Source organism: Jaculus jaculus, chromosome 10 (assembly GCF_020740685.1).
Source record: "Jaculus jaculus isolate mJacJac1 chromosome 10, mJacJac1.mat.Y.cur, whole genome shotgun sequence".
NCBI classification, from domain to species: Eukaryota; Metazoa; Chordata; class Mammalia; order Rodentia; family Dipodidae; genus Jaculus; species Jaculus jaculus.
This window is the reverse complement of record NC_059111.1, coordinates 81633130-81651479: the sequence shown is the minus strand read 5'-3', so window position 1 is coordinate 81651479 and position 18350 is coordinate 81633130. Positions and strand designations below refer to the sequence as shown.

Genomic DNA, 18350 nt, shown 5'->3' with positions numbered 1-18350 from the left:
ATGCAGACACTTTCACTCGTGTGTGTGCGTGTGTGTTTGTGTCCACATATGTATGTGGGAGTATGTGGATGTCAGGCGTCTTCTTCAATCATTCTCCAACTTAATTTTAGAGATAGGCTCTCTTATTGAACCTGGTGGTCACCAATTTAGCCAGACTGATTATCCATCAAGGTCTATGGATCTTAGCCTCCCTAGGGCTGGGATTACAGGAGTGCAGCTGCTGCTCCATGCTTTTTTGCATGGGTACTAGGGATTTTAGGTCTTCATGCTTATGAGGCAAGCAGTTTACTGACTGAACCATTTCCCTCTCCCTTTCCTTCTGATTGTGATTTTCAATTGTGATTTCATTTTCTGGAGTTGTAAGCATGGGTATTCTTTGAGGCTAGAGTTAAATTTGAGTTTTCATAAATAATAATCCCATTTGCTTTTGCATGTTGCTGGAAGATACCATCAACCCTAGGATGGGATTGAGTTGTATAGTAGAGGTTAATTATATTGCACAGATAGATTGGGTTTGAGCATCTCATTATAGACACTCTGGGGAGACATTTTTTCCCTTTACTGGCCACCAAGTCCAAGGTAATCATATTTCTTTACTGACTTGTGCAAGGGGCTTATTTCTCATTTGCCCATGCATAGGGAATGTAGCTTCAGGGAACTTTGAAGTTTTGTCCTCTTTAAATTTTCTTGTGGATTGGTCCTTGGATTTCTTTTCTGAACATGCATGCTGTATAACTGTCAAAGAAGAACTGAGAACTTGACTAATAATCACTGAGCAAAAGTTTACTTTGGCCCTCACTTGCTCAGGACATGCTCATTTTCTTTCCCATCCCTTTCCCTTTTACATCTACTCTGGGAATATCTTCTACCAGTTCACCAATGCATTTGAATTATTTATTTGTTTCTTTACTTGTGTGCCTGCTTGCTTACTTATTTGAGACAGGAACTCATAGCCACCATCTTGAAACTTAGTGTGAACTCTGAAATGCAGATTATATTTGACTGTGCATCAGGCAGCATGTTTTCCCAAATATACCTGAGTAATGTGGAAGCAGAATAAAATGCTGTCTTTTATGAACTTCCCTGACTTTCCAATGTTGAAAATCCACTGAGCTATTCCATGGATAAGCACCATCATAGGATGCTCATCTTCTCTTTTTAAATCTGTCGATGTTGTCAGATGTGGATGTTCCCCCAACTATTCCTTCCTCTATCAATGAGATCTCTATTCTTTTTCTCTGGTCCTTGGTGTTGGTAATGGGGATCCTGGATGAAAGCAGAAAAGAGAGCTAGAAGACCAGGAGTTGATGGCACTATAGGTAAGGAGATGTTGCAGGGAACATTGCACCCTGTGGGCTCAGTGTTTGGGAGAAAGGAGATACAGAGATAGGTGATGAATCCCTGGATAACATGCCATCACAAAGCCATTTCTATGGAACAGATTTGGGATAAGAAGTAAGAAAAACACTTGAAGCTAAGTAAGTGAGTTCGTTACAATGCCAGAAATGAAAACAAAACTCATAATTGAGCAGTGAACAAGAGAAAAAGCTGAAATGTCAATTTATGTTTTTTTTGTGATTTTGTTAGATATTTTGTATGTGCGTGTGTATTATGTGTGGTGTGGTGTGGTGCATGCACATGTATGAACATATGAGGAGGCCAGGGGAGTATGGTGGGTGTCTTTCTCCATTGCACATCTGTATTTCCTTCAGATGGACCCTCCCACTGAAGCCAAAGCTGCCATTTTTCATCAGTTTGACTGACTAGAGAGCCCCAACAATTCTCCACTCTGCTACCCAGAGGACTAAGGTTAAAGCATGTATGGGCATGCTGTTTCTCTGGGTACTGGGGAACTGAACTCAGGGTGAATCAGGCCCTCTCAAGCTCTCATGCTTGCATAGCAAGTACTCTTACCCAAAGAGCTAGCTCCCTATCCCCTGTTCATTTTATTGTTTTGTTATTGTTGTTTCTATCTCCCTAGCCCCTGGTCATTTTGTTTTGTTGTTGCTATTATTATTACTGTTGTTTGCTGTTCTTATTTATTGCTGTTTTCAGTGCTGGGATCATAACCCGAGGCCTCACACTAGCTACACATATGTTGAGATAGTTATATCCTCAGCCTCCCAGTGTTGCAGTAGATCAGTCACTAGTAATGGCTGATCCTGTGAAAATGCCTGGGCAAATGATAAAGAGCCTACCATCCATCCACCTCAGATCATGTGCGGGAAAGCAAACTAAAGCAATCCAGACTTTAAGCCTGCACAGCAACTTTAAATGGATTCCAAATTCACACTTCTCACAGAATGCAGAGACACTTTACCAAGCTGAACTGGCCTGGTACATTAGTCAGCTAGGCATTGCTACAAGAACATAAACCATCAGCTAAGTTCCTAACAAGAAAAGGTTTAGTTAAGTCATTGCTTGGAAATTTTTAATTAAGCAAAGTCTTTGGTTTGGCAACTGGTAAAAGTGGAAAACATTATTAGAAGAATCAAGTCATCAGTCAATTCTTGAACTGGAAGGGAGGGGAGAAAAGAGAGACCAGAGTGTCACAATCTCTTTGGGTGGCACACCTGGATGATCTAAAGACTTGCTGCTGAACCCTAGTACTTGAAAGTCTATAACATCTTACAATATCACCACACTTGGAACCATATTTGCAGGGAAAATTATACTAAAATTATAGAATTTGAAAAAAAAAATATAGGATTTCATGGACATAGGAGCCCATATGGAGAAAAATAGAATGTCTGTTTTGCTAGCTCCTCATATAACAGAGAAGAGTAATTTGTGTTTGTTACAGTCACATTTGCATTGCTGGAAGAAAACACCCAACCAAGAGCAGCTTGTAGAGACAAAAAGGTTTATTTTGGCTTACAGACTCAAAGGGATGCTCCATGATGGCAGAAAAAAACAATGGCATGAGTAGTGGGTGGACATCACCTCCTGGGAAACATCAAATGCACAACAGCAACAGGAAAGTATGCCAAACACTAGGAAGAGGAAGCTGACTATAACACTCAAAAGCCTGTCCCCAACAATAAAGTACCTCCAGGAGGGTTTAATTCCCAGATTGCCAACAGCTGGGGACATGACATTAAGAACACCCAAGTTTATGGGGGACACCTGAACCAAACAACCACAGTGTGCCCCTGGCCTGCATAAACTGGTAACTATGCATGATGTAAAATATAATGCATTCATCCCACTTCAAAAGTCTCCATAGTTTTTAAACAACCCCAATGATATTCAAATATTCCCATAGTCCAAGATCTTTTAACTGAGCCATAATACCAAACAAAACAAAACAAAACCAAAAACCATAATGGCAGAGAATAAACATTCACATCGCAAAAGATGACATTAGATATAGCAAAGATATATTCAACCAATACAAGATTTAAAACAACTAGGGCAAGCCGGGCATGGTGGTGCACACCTTTAATCCCAGCACTTGGGAGGCTGAAATAGGAACATTGCTGTGAGTTTGAGGTCACCCTGAGACTACATAATGAATTCTATGTCAGCCTGGAGTACAGGGATAGAGGGAGACCCTACCTCAAAAACAAAACAAACAAACAACAACAACAACAAAAAAAAACACTAGGGCAAGCATCAAACTCTCTAGCTCCAAGTCCAACAACTCTAGCCAATGACAAGTCTCCAAATCCAATAATTTTAATCACTGAAAAGTCTCTGGAGTTGCAATTCTGCCCCTCCAGCTAGTCTACTCACAGACCTAGAAAACTTCATTGTGGGCCAACAGCTTTCCTTAGCAGCCATCTTCTGGTTCTTGTATCTCTACTGGGTCTCCAGTGCAACCCACAGTCATCCTCATGGCTCTGTAGGGTCTCCATGCAGGCATCCAGAAAACCTGCTTTGTACTGCCCATGGCTATTTCCAAAACACAAAACAGTGTTGTAAATTCAATGACTCTCTCTTTTCTGCATTTGTTATACTCCGTAATACCAGGTAGGCTTCTAGTTTGTTAATCCAGGGGGAATAAAGCAGGCTTTGAAGAACAGGAGACTCCTTCAGATTTCAGGTTCCTTCAAAAGAGTCTCCATTCTTCCTGTTGTCCCAAATGCAGGTCAGCTAGCCCAATCTCAGGGGTTGTAATCTCTCCAACAATTACAACTGAATGGGCAGAAGTTTGGGCTCAAAGATTTCATTTTTTCTGTGCCATATCCCTCTACTCACACTAATCCACAATGAATCCTTGTACAAGTTCTCAGGATAGTGGCATAACAGCAAGCCTCTCATATAAACTTCTTCTTGCCCAGTCCAGGCAAAGCTCTTTCTTACCCTTGTAAGCCAAACCTCATAGTCACTGCATTCAGGTCTTTCAACTCTGATCAGAATGGTCCATCAAACTTTACTTACAGCACCACACGGCACATATAGGCCAAGGTTTCAAATTCATCCATATTCCTCCTACAAAACAGTTCCAAAAGACCAAAAGACACACAATCAGGTTTTTAGCAGCAAGAACACCACTTCTTGGTACCAACTTTACTATTGCAGTCAGGTTCACATTGCTGGCAGAAAACACTTGACCAATGGCAGCTTGTGGGAAAATAAAAATAAAAGATTTATTTTGGCTTATAGGCTTGAAGGTAAACTCTATGATGCTAGGGGAAATCTCTGGCAAGAGCAGAGGGTGGACATCACCTCCTGAGCAACATCAGATGCAGAACAGTGACAGGAAAATATTTCAAACACTGTCAAGCAGAAGCTGACTATGACACCTATAAGCCTGCCCCCAGCAACACATTACTTCTAGGAGGGTTTAATTTCCAAATTGCCATCAGCTGGAGACATGTCATTCAGAACATCTAAGTTTATGAGGGATACCTGAATCAAACCACTACAGTGTTAGAAAATCCTCTCACCTTCAAATACTCCAATTCAGTGAATGAAACAAAGCTTTGAACTGCTAGCAGGTGTAGTGAACAAGGTAATTCTAAAAGTCTAAGGAGTTGAAGTTATGCTTAACGAAATCAAATCAAAAAAATTATAAGATAAAAAATAGGAAAGGATGTAAAATTTTAGGCTCAATGAGGAAGTAGCAATACCTGATTAATAAGAGTCCTGGCAAATAAGAACAGGAAAAAAAAAGCTGGAATACAATACAAAAAAAGACCATATTCTATAGTATATTGGATTTTTTTTTAATAAGTAAAACAATGATGACAGAGAGAAAAATTGTCTCTAGGACAAGTGGAGGACTGAGTGATCTTGGACCTTTTGGTGACAGGAATTGTCTTATTCTGTGTTCTGGGAGCTTATGGGGAAGCTGAGGTCTCATGTACATGGAGGCAGTATTAGATAGCTAAAGGATTATGAATCTGACATACTGAGTTTAATGCTTCTTTGTTATTTACTCATGACTTCACAAAGGTGCCTAAAACTAATTTTTTATCCTCGAAGTGAGAGAAAGGGTAGGTATTTGCCCTGTAGGATGTGGTCACCCTCCAAGAGGGTGTTTGAAAATATCTAGCATAGCACCTGGCACATGAATGTAATCATGAAAAACTGTATGTAGAACTGATGTACCCAGTGCTAAGTGGTTTAGTAAGTTTCATACCAAAAACACTGCAATGAGAGCATTCTTCTCAAACTACACAAATAAGGCAGCACAATGTCAAGTAGAGGATTTAAAAACAGTATTAATAATGAGTTTTACAGTCTGTTTTGTATTACCACAATATTGACAGCATTTCCAAACAATGTCAGATATTAAAATCTATATATTTCTACTGGTAAACAAAATGTGTTGATCTAAGTCCTATGGATTTCTTGCAGATTTGCCTACATTTTAATAACTGTGGGACTATGTATTCTTGATAAACAGTGGAATGGAGATAAAAAACAAATGCAAAATGACAAAAGTATTAAATGACATTTCAGTTATCCTTATGTGATCACTGGGGGTTTTTCTTTATATTTTAAACTTAAAACAGTGAAACTCAAATACTAAGGTGTAATTTTTTTTTAGTTATATGTAAGTTTCATTTTACATATGACACATATCTTAATTTGAATAACATCTTGGAACTTGGAGTGATTATTTTAAAATGTTATTTGTTCTTTAATATTGTCATGTATTTATTCATTAATGTAACAGACCCATGTTTTCCTGCTCAAAAAACTTATTCATGTTTTCACCAAATAAGTAAGATTTAAAAAGCAATCTCACAGAAACAAAAAGTAAAGCAGTGGTCACTAGAAGGAGGAATGATAGGGGAAAGGAGACTGTATAACTAATACAAAATGTAAATAAATAGGAGAATAATACAGCATTCTGCATGGTCACTATAGTTTACAACAGTATATTTTATATTAGAAAATAACTAGAAAGTACAAAAGATCCCAACACAAATGCTAATTTCTATGATTTTTGTCATTGTGCCTTTTGTGCTCCTGGGTATATGATTATATTGTGTATTATATGCCAATTAAGAATTTAAAATATTTAACAAAATGTTTAATGTAATTTAAATTACTAATCTCTTTTTTTCTTTCTTAATTATGGTTAGTTGACTCTTTGCATACCTGATTCTATGGTGAAGTATAGAAAATGTAAATCTACATTCTCTGAATTTCTTCTCTGTCCATTATCATTATTTATTTAATTTCATTTTTTTCCTCCTGTCTTTGTTTACTGGTACTGGCTATTGAAACTCAGTGCCTTGTGCTTGCTGGCTCTACAATTGAGCTTCATGCTCAATCCCTAATGTCATAATTAGTTTTGAAAATAATTTTCTTATATAGAGGAGAGATGTTTTAAGAAAATCACCTTTTCCTGGGTATCAAGTAGTTGAGTTATCTTTGTTGGACTACTTTTTACAGAAAGTAGGTGTAAATTGATTCATATAAAATGGCATAATTGTCTATAACTGTTTCTCTGAATTTGCTTTTGAAAGGCTTAGGGTCATTCTAGCATTTGCTTTGTGAAAATGATCATTTAAGGATAAAGCATCAAGCACCTTCACTTTGTGATGAATGTCTTTGTGATGCAATATGAAAGTATTTGGACGCAAGATGTAAGTCTTTATGATGCAATGTGAAAGTATTTGAGTACCTATGAGGATTGTTAACCCTGTTAGTAAACCTCCAGAGATTATACTTTTCTTTTTTGTCATGTAGTTGTTCTAAGGCCAAACATGAAGTGATATGTGTAAAATTCACTGTGGTTTCTTGAAACATTCCCACTCTATTCATTGTCTAAATCACTATAAGCATAGAAATCCTTACTTTTCCAATAAGAGCAAAAGTAGTTTTATAAATGGTTAGGATATTTTTATCATTCAGAAATAAAGTATGATAATGCAGTGATTTTCTATACTCTGCAATAAATTTTCATGTGTGTATCATGTTCATGTAGAGTGTGCACAAATATATGCGCTGCCAGAGGTTGATATCACATTTCTTTTCTTAACCAATTTTGGCCTTATTTGTTTGAGACCAAGTCTCTTACTGAACCTGGATGAAATGTGTTAGCTAGCAAGCCCCAGGGGCCCTCTTGTTTCTGCCTCTCTGGTGCTGGAATTGCATGAAACTGTCACTCACTCTGCTTCTTAGGTAGGTGCCCAGTATCCAAAATCAGGTTTCCATGTTTGTGCAGCAAAGGCTTTACCTACTGAGTCATCTCTGCAATGAACACCCTATGGGACTTACTACCTTCTATTGCAGGGTTTGCCTCTTCCCCTAATTCAAAATTTTTCAAGGGCAAAGACCATGTTTTATTCATCTGTTGATCCACAGATTTGACAGGTAATATGACTTCAATAAAGATGTGATGAATTATTGAGTGACTGCATAAGTGTTCAGCACAAGTTCATAAGTTTTCAAGTTCAGACTAGTGAAAGCAACATGAAATTATTATGATTGTTAACTACCAAGCTTTGTGACGAAAATAGGACACTGTTGGTCATTGAAGTAACTATACCTGAATGCTGAGAATTTTCTAAACAGAATGCTTTCAAGGATTCTCAACAACAGTAGTAGGTCAATTCCTCCATAATGTTTTTAATTAGCTTGTCTAAGAGTAGGCAAGGGAAAAATGAAAGTAATATGATAATTTGTGATGCCCTATATTTAAAAAAACCCTTTGAAGTTCTAAATGCTAATGTAGAATAATAAATAAGATTTCCAGGGAATATGAGAAAGCATCTACCACAGTTTATCTCAGTAAATAGTGACTTAACAGTAAATACTGCCAAAACACTGCTTCATAAGAACACAGCTTTTACACAATGTACAGCTAGCTAAGAGAAGCATGTGGCTACAGAAATATTTTAAATGGATGTGGTGGATGCTACAATGTAGTCAACCTTTGAGGAGGAGACCAAATAATTTATCAAGGTGAATTTACAGAGCTGGGAAGATAGCTCAATTGGGAAAATGCTTGCTTTGTGTTGCAGTCCGGGTCGCATTGCTGGTAGAAATCACCCAACCAAGAGCAGCTTCTGGGAAAAAGAGATTTATTTTGGCTTACAGGCTTGAGGGGAAGCTCCATGATGGCAGGAGAAAACGATGGCATGAGCAGAGGGTGGACATCACCCCCTGGCCAACAGAAGGTGGACCATAGCAACAGGAGGGTGTGCCAAACACTGGCAAAGGGAAACTGGCTATAAAGCCCATAAGCCCGCCCCCAACAATACACTCCCTCCAGGAGGCATTAATTCCCAAATATCCATCAGCTGGGGAGCTAGCATTCACAACACGTAAGTTTATGGGGGACACCTGAATCAAACCACCACACCTTGCTAGCATGAGGACCTGAGTTTGATCCAACAGAACCCACATTTTAAAGTCAAGCATGGTGGTAGGCATGTGTAATCCCAGAACTGAGGGCTCAGGTACAGGCAGATCCCTGGGGCTTGCTGGCTAGCCAGTCTAGCCTATTTAGTGAGTCTGATGCTAAGGAAAGACTAACAAAAGTGGGCACTTCCTGAGGAACAACACCTGAGGCTGAGGCTGTTCTCTGTCCTATGTTAATGCACATACATGCATGTACACTCATGTATATACACTTGCACTCACCTTCACACACACATACACACACACACACACACACACACATGTATTTGCTTATAAACACAGAAGCACCCACACATACACAAACCACACACAAAAGAGTAATCTACTTTAGTGTTATTGAGATATGATGGTTTCTGTGAACAACAGAGTATAGCAATAAAAACATAATGTGATAGACATCAACATAAGATTTAGATAAAACATCCATAAATCCAGATTCTTTGTAGTCATTAAATGTGCTGTTTTTGTCTGCCGTTTCTTGTCATGCATTGATTATCAGCAAGGATACTTTCCTAGAAATGGGTGATGTCATTGTTATGTGGATGTCCTAGAACGCACTCATATACACCTGCCTCAGCCATATGGTATATACTTTTGTAGTGGTCTACAAATACTAGACTACATGCCTGTACTCAATACTGTAACTATGCTAGTTTGAATGTATGTTCCCCAGTAGACTTCGGAGTTTTTATTAAAAAGCCTATCTCCAGCCACCTGACTGGAGGTGGTATCACTGGGGGAAGATCTTGATGTCTAGCCCTATGATGTCAAAGAGGGCAGATCTGATTTCTAACCTAAGGTTGGGAGAGTGCTTGAGATCTACCTGATTTCCCTCATGTTTGGTTGCCAGTTTTTTGCTCTGACCTGTGGTGCTGGTAGTGATTTTTCTCTCTTTGTGGATCTATGAAAGGGGGCCAGATTCTTCCACCATTACCAAACTTTCTCTGGGTTGATATGGATAGAAATGAGGTGATTTGCTTCAGTGAATCTGACCATGTGGATTTTGGTCTTTTGGAACTTTTGTTTTGGAGGAATGGGCCTGGATTTGTAACTGAAGATGCCTTCCAGAGCAGTAAGCCAAGTTTTGTGGACTACTCTGGTGAGAGTTTGAAACTTCTAAGTACATAGAGACAAGTATTTTGGGGCTTTGCTTATGAACTTTCAAAGGGGAAGAAAAGACTGCAGAGAACTGTGGAACTGGGCTGCTGACGTAAGGCCTAGCTGTGTTCTGCTGCCCATGTCTTGGGAGTTTGATCAAGTTTAAATTTGTAATGCACTGACATGCTTGGCTAAAGATATGGAACTGAAAGGTATGATTTAAGATTGGAGAAATTCAAACAAGTTTAAAATTTACGGCATAGAGACTGGTTTTAGGTTACTGATGCTGCTATTGTCAAATACATTAGCAATGTTAAGGAAGATGACCCAACTATGTACATTGAAATGTTGGGAGGGAAACTTGAGGAAAGACGGAATGCTAGAAATGCAAGTTCTGAGGGCTACAGCGATTGCTAAGTGGTTAAGCCACTTGCCTGAAAAACCAAATGACCCAAGTTCAACTCCCCAGTACCCATGTAAATCCAGATGCACAAAGTGGCACATGGATCTTGAGTTCATTTTCAGTGGCTATCAGCCCTGGCATGCCCATTCTCTCTGTCTCTGTCTCTGCTTGCAAATAAATACATATATATTTTAAAAGAATGAAATGGAAATCCTTTTGAAAGATTACTGAAAGAAATGAACCTGTTCTTCAAGATTACAATTTAATTTGTCCCTGAATTGACACATGACTGTGTCTTGCACCCCTGGTATTGGTTTTGGAAGGATTAATTTAAAAAAAAAAACAAAACATGGTATGTGTCATGAAGTACACATGGTTCTGGGATTACTGCTGCAATGCAGCAAGTGAGGCAGGGCATGATGATTCTGATAAAGAGAATAGTGAAGCCATTGGATGATGTACTGTAGCTTGCATGGAGATCCAAAGATATTTTGGATATACCAGGACAGTGTAAAGGCTACCATAAAGCAGTGTTGGCTCAGGCTGAAAGTTTTACCTGGCTACTTAATCCAGGTGGAGGGGTGGAATTGGGAAATCCAGAATTTATCAGTAACCCGTTTTGAATAACAGACTTGAATTGTCATTGTGTGATGTTTGCCTAATGGTTGTTGTGTTTGCATTGATCCAGTCTCTCCTTGTTATGCCATATAGCAATGGAAATGCTTATTCTGTGCCATTATATGTGGAAAGTACATAACTTGTTTTGATTTTGCAGGACTCACCATTAAGAGACAGTCATAAATCTCAGATGAGACGTGGGGTTTTGCAACTATCTTAAAGTTGGCAAAGATTATAGGACCCTTGAAGTTGAACTACATATGATTTCCAATGTGAAAAGGTCACAAGTCTATTAGGGGTCAGAGGCAGAAGGTGGCAGTTTGTATGTATGTGTCACCCAATAGACTGAGGTAGCTTTATTAAAAAGCTTGTCTCCCGCTGCCTAGCTGAAGGAGGTGTCACTGAAGGTGCATCTGATTTCTAGCCGAAGGTATGCAGAGTGCTTGAGCTCTGCCTAGGTTCCCTGTTGTTTAGCTGCCAGTTTGGGCTCTTGTTTGTGGTACTGCTGTTAGTTTTTATCTTTGTGTGTGGATCTGTGAAAGGGGACAAGCTTCTTCTGCCATTATGCAATGTCCCCTGGATCTGTAAGCCTGAAGTAGATCCTATTTCTCCCATAAACTGTGTCTGGTTTGGAGATTCATCCCAGCATTGTGGAGCTGACTACAGCATTAGCAAATTGTTATGCACTTATAAGTGTCCTATGCATGTATATCTAAAAAGAGGAGAGGTAAAGTAAAAATGATACATGATATAATTTTTACTTTTATTGTACTCTTAATGGAACCACCAATGTACTGCATCACTAGCCACAATGTTACTGGCTGTATGATGTATGATTGTAAATATATATTAAAATTCAATACACAGAGGGCTGCTTATCACATGATTAACTGGAAGAACAACTCTAACCAGGGTTTAAATTTTTTTATTACTTATTTGCAAGAAGAAAGAGAGAAGGGGCACATCATGGCTTCCTACCACTGCTAACAAACTCCAGATGCATGTGCCACTCTCTGTGTCTGGTTTCATGTAGGCACTGGGGAATCTAGCCTGGGCCTTTAGGCTTTACATGCAAGGGCCTAAACCACTGCGATATCTCTTCAGCCCAGTAGTTTACATATTAAGGTAATTTTATTAGCTGGTAAATGGCAGCTCCTTTTAGCTATCCTATTGTCCCATTCCAACTTGGTTGCCCTGGGATTCCTATGACACTTGCTGGGTCTCCTTCATTACATATCTACTATTGAGTAAGCTCATGGCCCTCCCAGGACTTCAGTGAGGCTGGCTTCTGCTATATGGTTTGTTAATTATATTGAACATCACTCCTAGATACATTGTGAAGTTAAAAAAATGAGGGGCTATAACACGGTGTGTGGAAAATGTTAACATTTTTGTTAAAATATGTGAGTGTACATTAAACATGCACATACATATACATTCACATGCATTCAGTAAAATTTAATGTATTTTTGGGTGGAAGCGCAATGACAAGTGCTTGTATTTTAATATATTTCTGTAATTTTAAAAATTAAAATTAATTTGTAATTGGAAATATATTTTATACATGCATGGAATGAAAGCATTTACATTGGCAAACTGTGTGCTCTGTAGTGTTTGTCCCTCCAACTTCTCAAATATTGGGCAAATATATAAGTTATGCTTGGTCAGTTTGTTCTCAAAGCCTTTCATAACATGGGCTGATATTTCTACAAGGGTCCAGATGGTGCCTGAGTGTTAAAATACAAATCCAGGCCATAAAGTAAATAACACATTTGGGATTCTGAGTCCTATTACCAGCACTATATCAGACACACTAGATGTAGGGTAAGCAGATACACCAGTGGGAAATAAGGACAAGACCACACAAGAAGGGAGGACTGCTTGCTGAGTCAAACCCTGGAAGACAGAAAAATATTCAAAATTCTAACTGCAGGTTCAGAAAACAATTATTGACAGAGAAAAATTATGTTGTGGATGCAGGTTATGTCCTGCTTGTGCACATACAATGAGACATTTGTAGGGTGGAGGGAGTGATGAAAGAAATAGCATCTTCTGTATCCTGCTCTTGCTTGAGTTGCTTTGTCATCCAGCTCAGTAGGGTTAGCTTTTGGCACTAAACTTTCACTGTCATCCATACATGGATTTTAATCGGATCCATCAGATAATGTACAATGCTTCGAGCAATATCTACAGACATCTTAATTTTCATTACTTTGAGGAAGTACTGCTGGTGACTGGAGGATTAGATGCTGTTAAACCTGCAATAACACTCCACAGGCACTTGGAAGAGTTCTCAGGTCTAGAACTCTAATAACACAAGATGTGGCTGAAGCTTGCCTACCATTCTTGGGTTGGTGTCCCAGGCCAAATAATAGTATTGTTATTTCCTTAACCAAATAGTGATGACTTGAGGAAATCATGCAGAAGAGAACAGAGGGAAATTTTTGTCACATTATCATTTTTCGTTTATAGTTGTTTTTCCTTCTTTAATTGCAAAAATAGAAGCAAGATAATTAAAGAAAATAACTTTGTATTTCTACCCTTTATGCAAAGACACACTAATGATTCTCAAAGTTCCCGAGAAAGGAAATTGACGTCTATAACTTCTACTCACTTTTTTCTTTAAAAAATTGGCTATGATATTTATAGAAAATGAAAAGATGCAAGTAATAATACTAATGTAACATTGATCATATTTTTATTAGTAGTATACAGTAGTAGTAATTAATAACTCCTTTTAATTAATTTATTTTTTATTTATTTGAGAGAGAGAAAGAGAAGGAGAATGGGTGTGCTGTGACATGCAGCTGGCTTATGTGGGTCCTGGGGAATTGCACCTGGGTCCTTTGGCTTCACAGGCAAGTGACTTAACTGCTACACCATCTCTCCAGCTCTAATAACTCCTATTTCTATGAGCTGTTGATACCAATACTCTTTATATGTCCTTTTGCAATTTTAGTACTTTTCTCCTTTTACTACTCTGTATACACAACTTAGAAAGCATGCTCTTAGTCTTGTTTCTAAATTAAATAATCATACAAAATAATTTAAAATAGTTTCACATAGGCCTTTAAAAATTAATCCTGCTACTTGTTCTATTGATAAATTATACATTTTATTTCTATTGTAGCTGAAATTGTTGTGGAAGAGTAGGAGTCTAAACTAATGTTTTCTAGATGCTCACTCAATGGTCTCAATTGTATGTCTAGGAACATTAAAAATACATGATATGTTTGCTGGGTATGTAAGGTATCTTGGGTAGATTCAGGTTAGGTGCTGTAGATGAGTGAGACTATGTGGCGATTTTTTTTTCTGTGATTGGGTAACTTCACTAAGAATGATCTGTTCCAGGTTCACCCATTTTTCCTCAAATTTCTTTGTGTCATTTTTTCTTACTGCTGTGTAGAATTCCATTGTGTACATATACCACATCTTAGTTATCCATTCTTCTAGTGATGGACATCTGGATTGATTCCAGCTCTTAGCTATTATGAATTGAACCACTACAAACATGGTTGAACAAATCTCTCCGGCCTGTGGTTTGAAGGTTTTAGGGTACATGCCCAGTAAGGGAATAACTGGGTTCTACTTCCTAAAAGGCAGACCAAATGGTTGAACCCTCATCAGGCCCTTATACGAAACACCTGAACCACAAGACATTGGAGAGGGTAGGATCAATCTAACCCAAACCTTCTACATCTTCCCTCCCAATCTCTCCCTCCCTGTCTCTCTCTCTCTCTCCCTCCTCCCTAACTCTTGTATATTAGTTATATTCTTCCTCATTTTCTTAGTGGGCACTGACCTGTGATTCCCAGTACCAGCATGGGGCTATCATCCACAATGAGCTTTTGATCAGAGAAACCTACAAGATTTACTCAAAGAATGACAGACTTCTGGGCTGGAGAGATGGCTTAGCGGTTAAGTGCTTGCCTGTGAAGCCTAAGGACCCCGGTTTGAGGCTCAGTTCCCCAGGTCCCACGTTAGCCAGATGCACAAGGGGGCACACGCATCTGGAGTTCGTTTGCAGTGGCTGGAAGCCCTGGCTCACCCATTCTCTCTCTCTCCCTCTATCTGTCTTTCTCTCTTTCTGTCACTCTCAAATAAATAAATAAAAAATGAACAAAAAATATTTTAAAAAATAAAAAGAAAAAAAAAAGAATGACAGATTTCTGTCAGAGTACTTGATGACCCACCAAAGGTTAGTGGTAAGACCCTATGGCTGAAGACACCATATGCAGCTGACTCGTAAAATGGAATGGCATGGCTGGAAGCCAGGAGAGAGTCAGTCCCCAGACAGTCAGCGTATCCAGTGCCAGAAGATGCTACATGGGCAACTGGGGGAAATAACCAATATCTCTCCAAGCAACTCATGGTCTAACCTACTTAGCAACAAACAACCAGTTATGATGCACACACAAGTGCAATAGTGGCACACAGCCATGGTGAGGAACCAACTGCTCTTGATTCGGCTAACTGATCCCCTCAGTGGCATAGGATCCATAGTTGGAGCTGGGAAACAAGTCAGAATCATATCCAAACATAAACCCTCTCTCCAATATCAAGCTACCATCAATCATGGGCAACAAGAAGGCCTGCACCTATTAAACGCTCTATAAAAAAAAAAAAAAGTAAGGGTTATGTCATTTGTCCTGGAACTAACTTACTCTCCACTGGAGAAGCTGCTTCTCTTTTTCAGATAGATGCAGATTCCTAGGGAGAGGGCCACCCCATCATACCTCAAAAGGGCCCCAGCTGAAACTAAGGAAAATTAGTGAAACAAGCAAGGGTGCTGTTTTCCTGATGAACCAGCTACCAGCACAAGGGGGAAGGAGACCAACACAGAGAAAAATCAATTTCTACCAAATCAGACAGCCAGAGCCTCAGAGGCCCCCAACACCTCATCACTGAAGCAGACCAAAAATGCAGAAGAGGGGGCGGAAAGAATGTCAGAGCCACATGTTGGGTCGGTATATGCAGAGACATTTATCATACCAATAACTGTGGGCTAACTCCACAATGCACGACCCATATACCTCAACAAGGAGGGAGCAATGGGGAGGGGGTAGGTCATGGATGATCCAAGCAATGGTACCAAACTGCATGTATTTGCTGAATAGAAAACTAATTAAAAATAGTCAGATGATATTAAATGTCAAATATAATAAGCCCTAATAAAAAAATAAAAATACATGATATGAACAAATGAAACTAATATATAGATAGATGGTAGATGGACAGAATTGTATTTTTCAAAGTAATACATGCATATGTGAACAACTGAGTAGTATGAAAGAACTTATCATGAGATGCAACAGACATCTGCCTTCTTTTTATTCTCTGGCTATAATTACCATTTACATTTTGAATTCTTCCAGCAGTTACCTGCAGAAGTCAAACCCATAGCCTCATAAATTTCTTATATCATTATTGTGGGATAAGACATACTGCATTTTCAATAGAAAATATGTGAATATAGATAACTTACACTTTCCTTGCTTTGGGGATTTGGTAGATAATTGTTGGTTAAAATCACTGGTTGAAATCTTTATGTTAATTATACACTTCATGATGGTGACCTTGTTTCTAATGCTAGCATTAACTGTGACTCCGTTATCTCTAGTTAGCATCTTGTTACTCCTTCCTTGGAAGACTGATGAAAAAGTTGCAGTGCCTACATTTGTTCACTTACCTCCTCCTTTCCAATTTCCCATCCTTTGTAGCTGTACTTTCATTTGCATTTGTTAACATTGTTTTCTGCCCGGACTCAGCCTAATCTTTCTTCTGTTGTCTTTTGGATAACTCTGAGAAGTGAAAAGTAAGCCACCTTGACATCATTCTGAATATATCAAGCATTTTCTTGTAATATTTTATTTTTTATTTATTTGAGAGTAAAGAGGCAAAGAGAGCTAGAAAGAAAGAGAGAGAATGAGCACACCAGGGCCTGCAGCCACTGCAAATGAACTCCAGATGCATGTGCCATCTTGTGCATCTGGTTTACATGGGTCCTGAGGAATTGAACTGAGGTCCTTTGACTTTGCAGGCAAATGTCCTAACTGATAAGCCATCTCTCCAGCCCCGAGCATTTTCTGAATACTTAAGGTAGGCACCTTGCATTTCCTTGGGAGTCCAACATGACAACTTTGAGGACAACTGAAGAAGGAATTTTCCTTCCATCAAGTGCTCAAAGTCACGCCAATTCTTCCTTAGTTGAATATTTGCACCATCAGTTAGTGTCCTTTGCCTGCCCTCTTTCTTCTCTTGTAATTCTTTCTGAGACATGCCATCTCCTTTGTCAGCTCTCTCATGTCTCCCATCAGTATAGCTCCTTAGAGTCTTTATATGCCATTTTTATAAGTTCTGATTGCTGGTTTTTTTGATGTGGCTATCATCCTGGAATCATTCCATATAAGTAGTATATTAACTTCATAGCTAGTTACCTTGATAAATTTATCTAGCTTAATATAGTTTCATTTTTTAATGCATTTCTCTTAAAAAAAATACTTTGGGGTGGAGGGATTGCTCAGTGGTTAAGACCCTTGTCTGCAAAGCCTAACAACCTGGCTTTGAATCCCCAGTACCCACATAAAGCCAGATTCACAAAGTGGTGCATGCACCTGGAGTTCATTTGCCATGGCTAAAGGCTTTGGTGCACCCATATTTATTCTCGTTCTTTCCTTCCCTCTCCGTCTCTCTCTGCTTGAAAATAAATTAATTTAATTAAATAAGGGAAGAAGGAAAGAGTTTTATTTATTTTTGTGGGTGTGGGTGTCAGTACATTATGGTCTTGTGCTGCCGCAAACAAATGTCACTCTACTTTTTGTGGGTAAGTGGCTGTGGAACTGAACCCAGGCTAGAGTGCTTTGCAAGCAAGAACCTTAAACTGCTGATTCATCTCTCCAACCCCTGTTTTATACATTTCTTTGGAATTTTTTGTGCACATGCACAGTATATGTGGTGTGGTATATGCACCTGTATGTATAGTATGTGTGGTGTGGTAAATGCACACCTGTATGCACTGATGCACTCTTTTGTGTACTTACCTGTGGCCGCCAGGGAAGAATATCAGGTGTCTTTCTTATCATTCACCCACCTGTTTTTCCTTGATATGAAGTTGCTTATTTATTCCAGAGTGTGACGTTCATGAGCCCCAGTGAACCTCCTGTTTCTGCTCCCCACCAGACTAGGATGATAGCCCTGTGAGGCCATGCCCACCTATTTACATGGGCTCTGGACACTAATACTAGCGTGGTCTCAGGCTCTAATGCTTGTAGAACAACACTTAACTGCTGAGCTCAGAACGTTCTATGTGTAAAATTATGTTTTCTGTGAATAATAATAGATGAATTGGGTCTCATCCCAAATTTATTTGTTTAAGTCCTAACTCTCAGTACCTCTAAAGTTAGCT

At 38.9% G+C, this 18350-nt stretch overlaps 1 pseudogene; it reads left to right on the top strand.

Annotated features, from left to right (window-relative positions):
- The window catches only part of LOC123463975, a 42796-nt pseudogene that overhangs the window by 1039 nt on the left and 23407 nt on the right, over positions 1–18350 (top strand).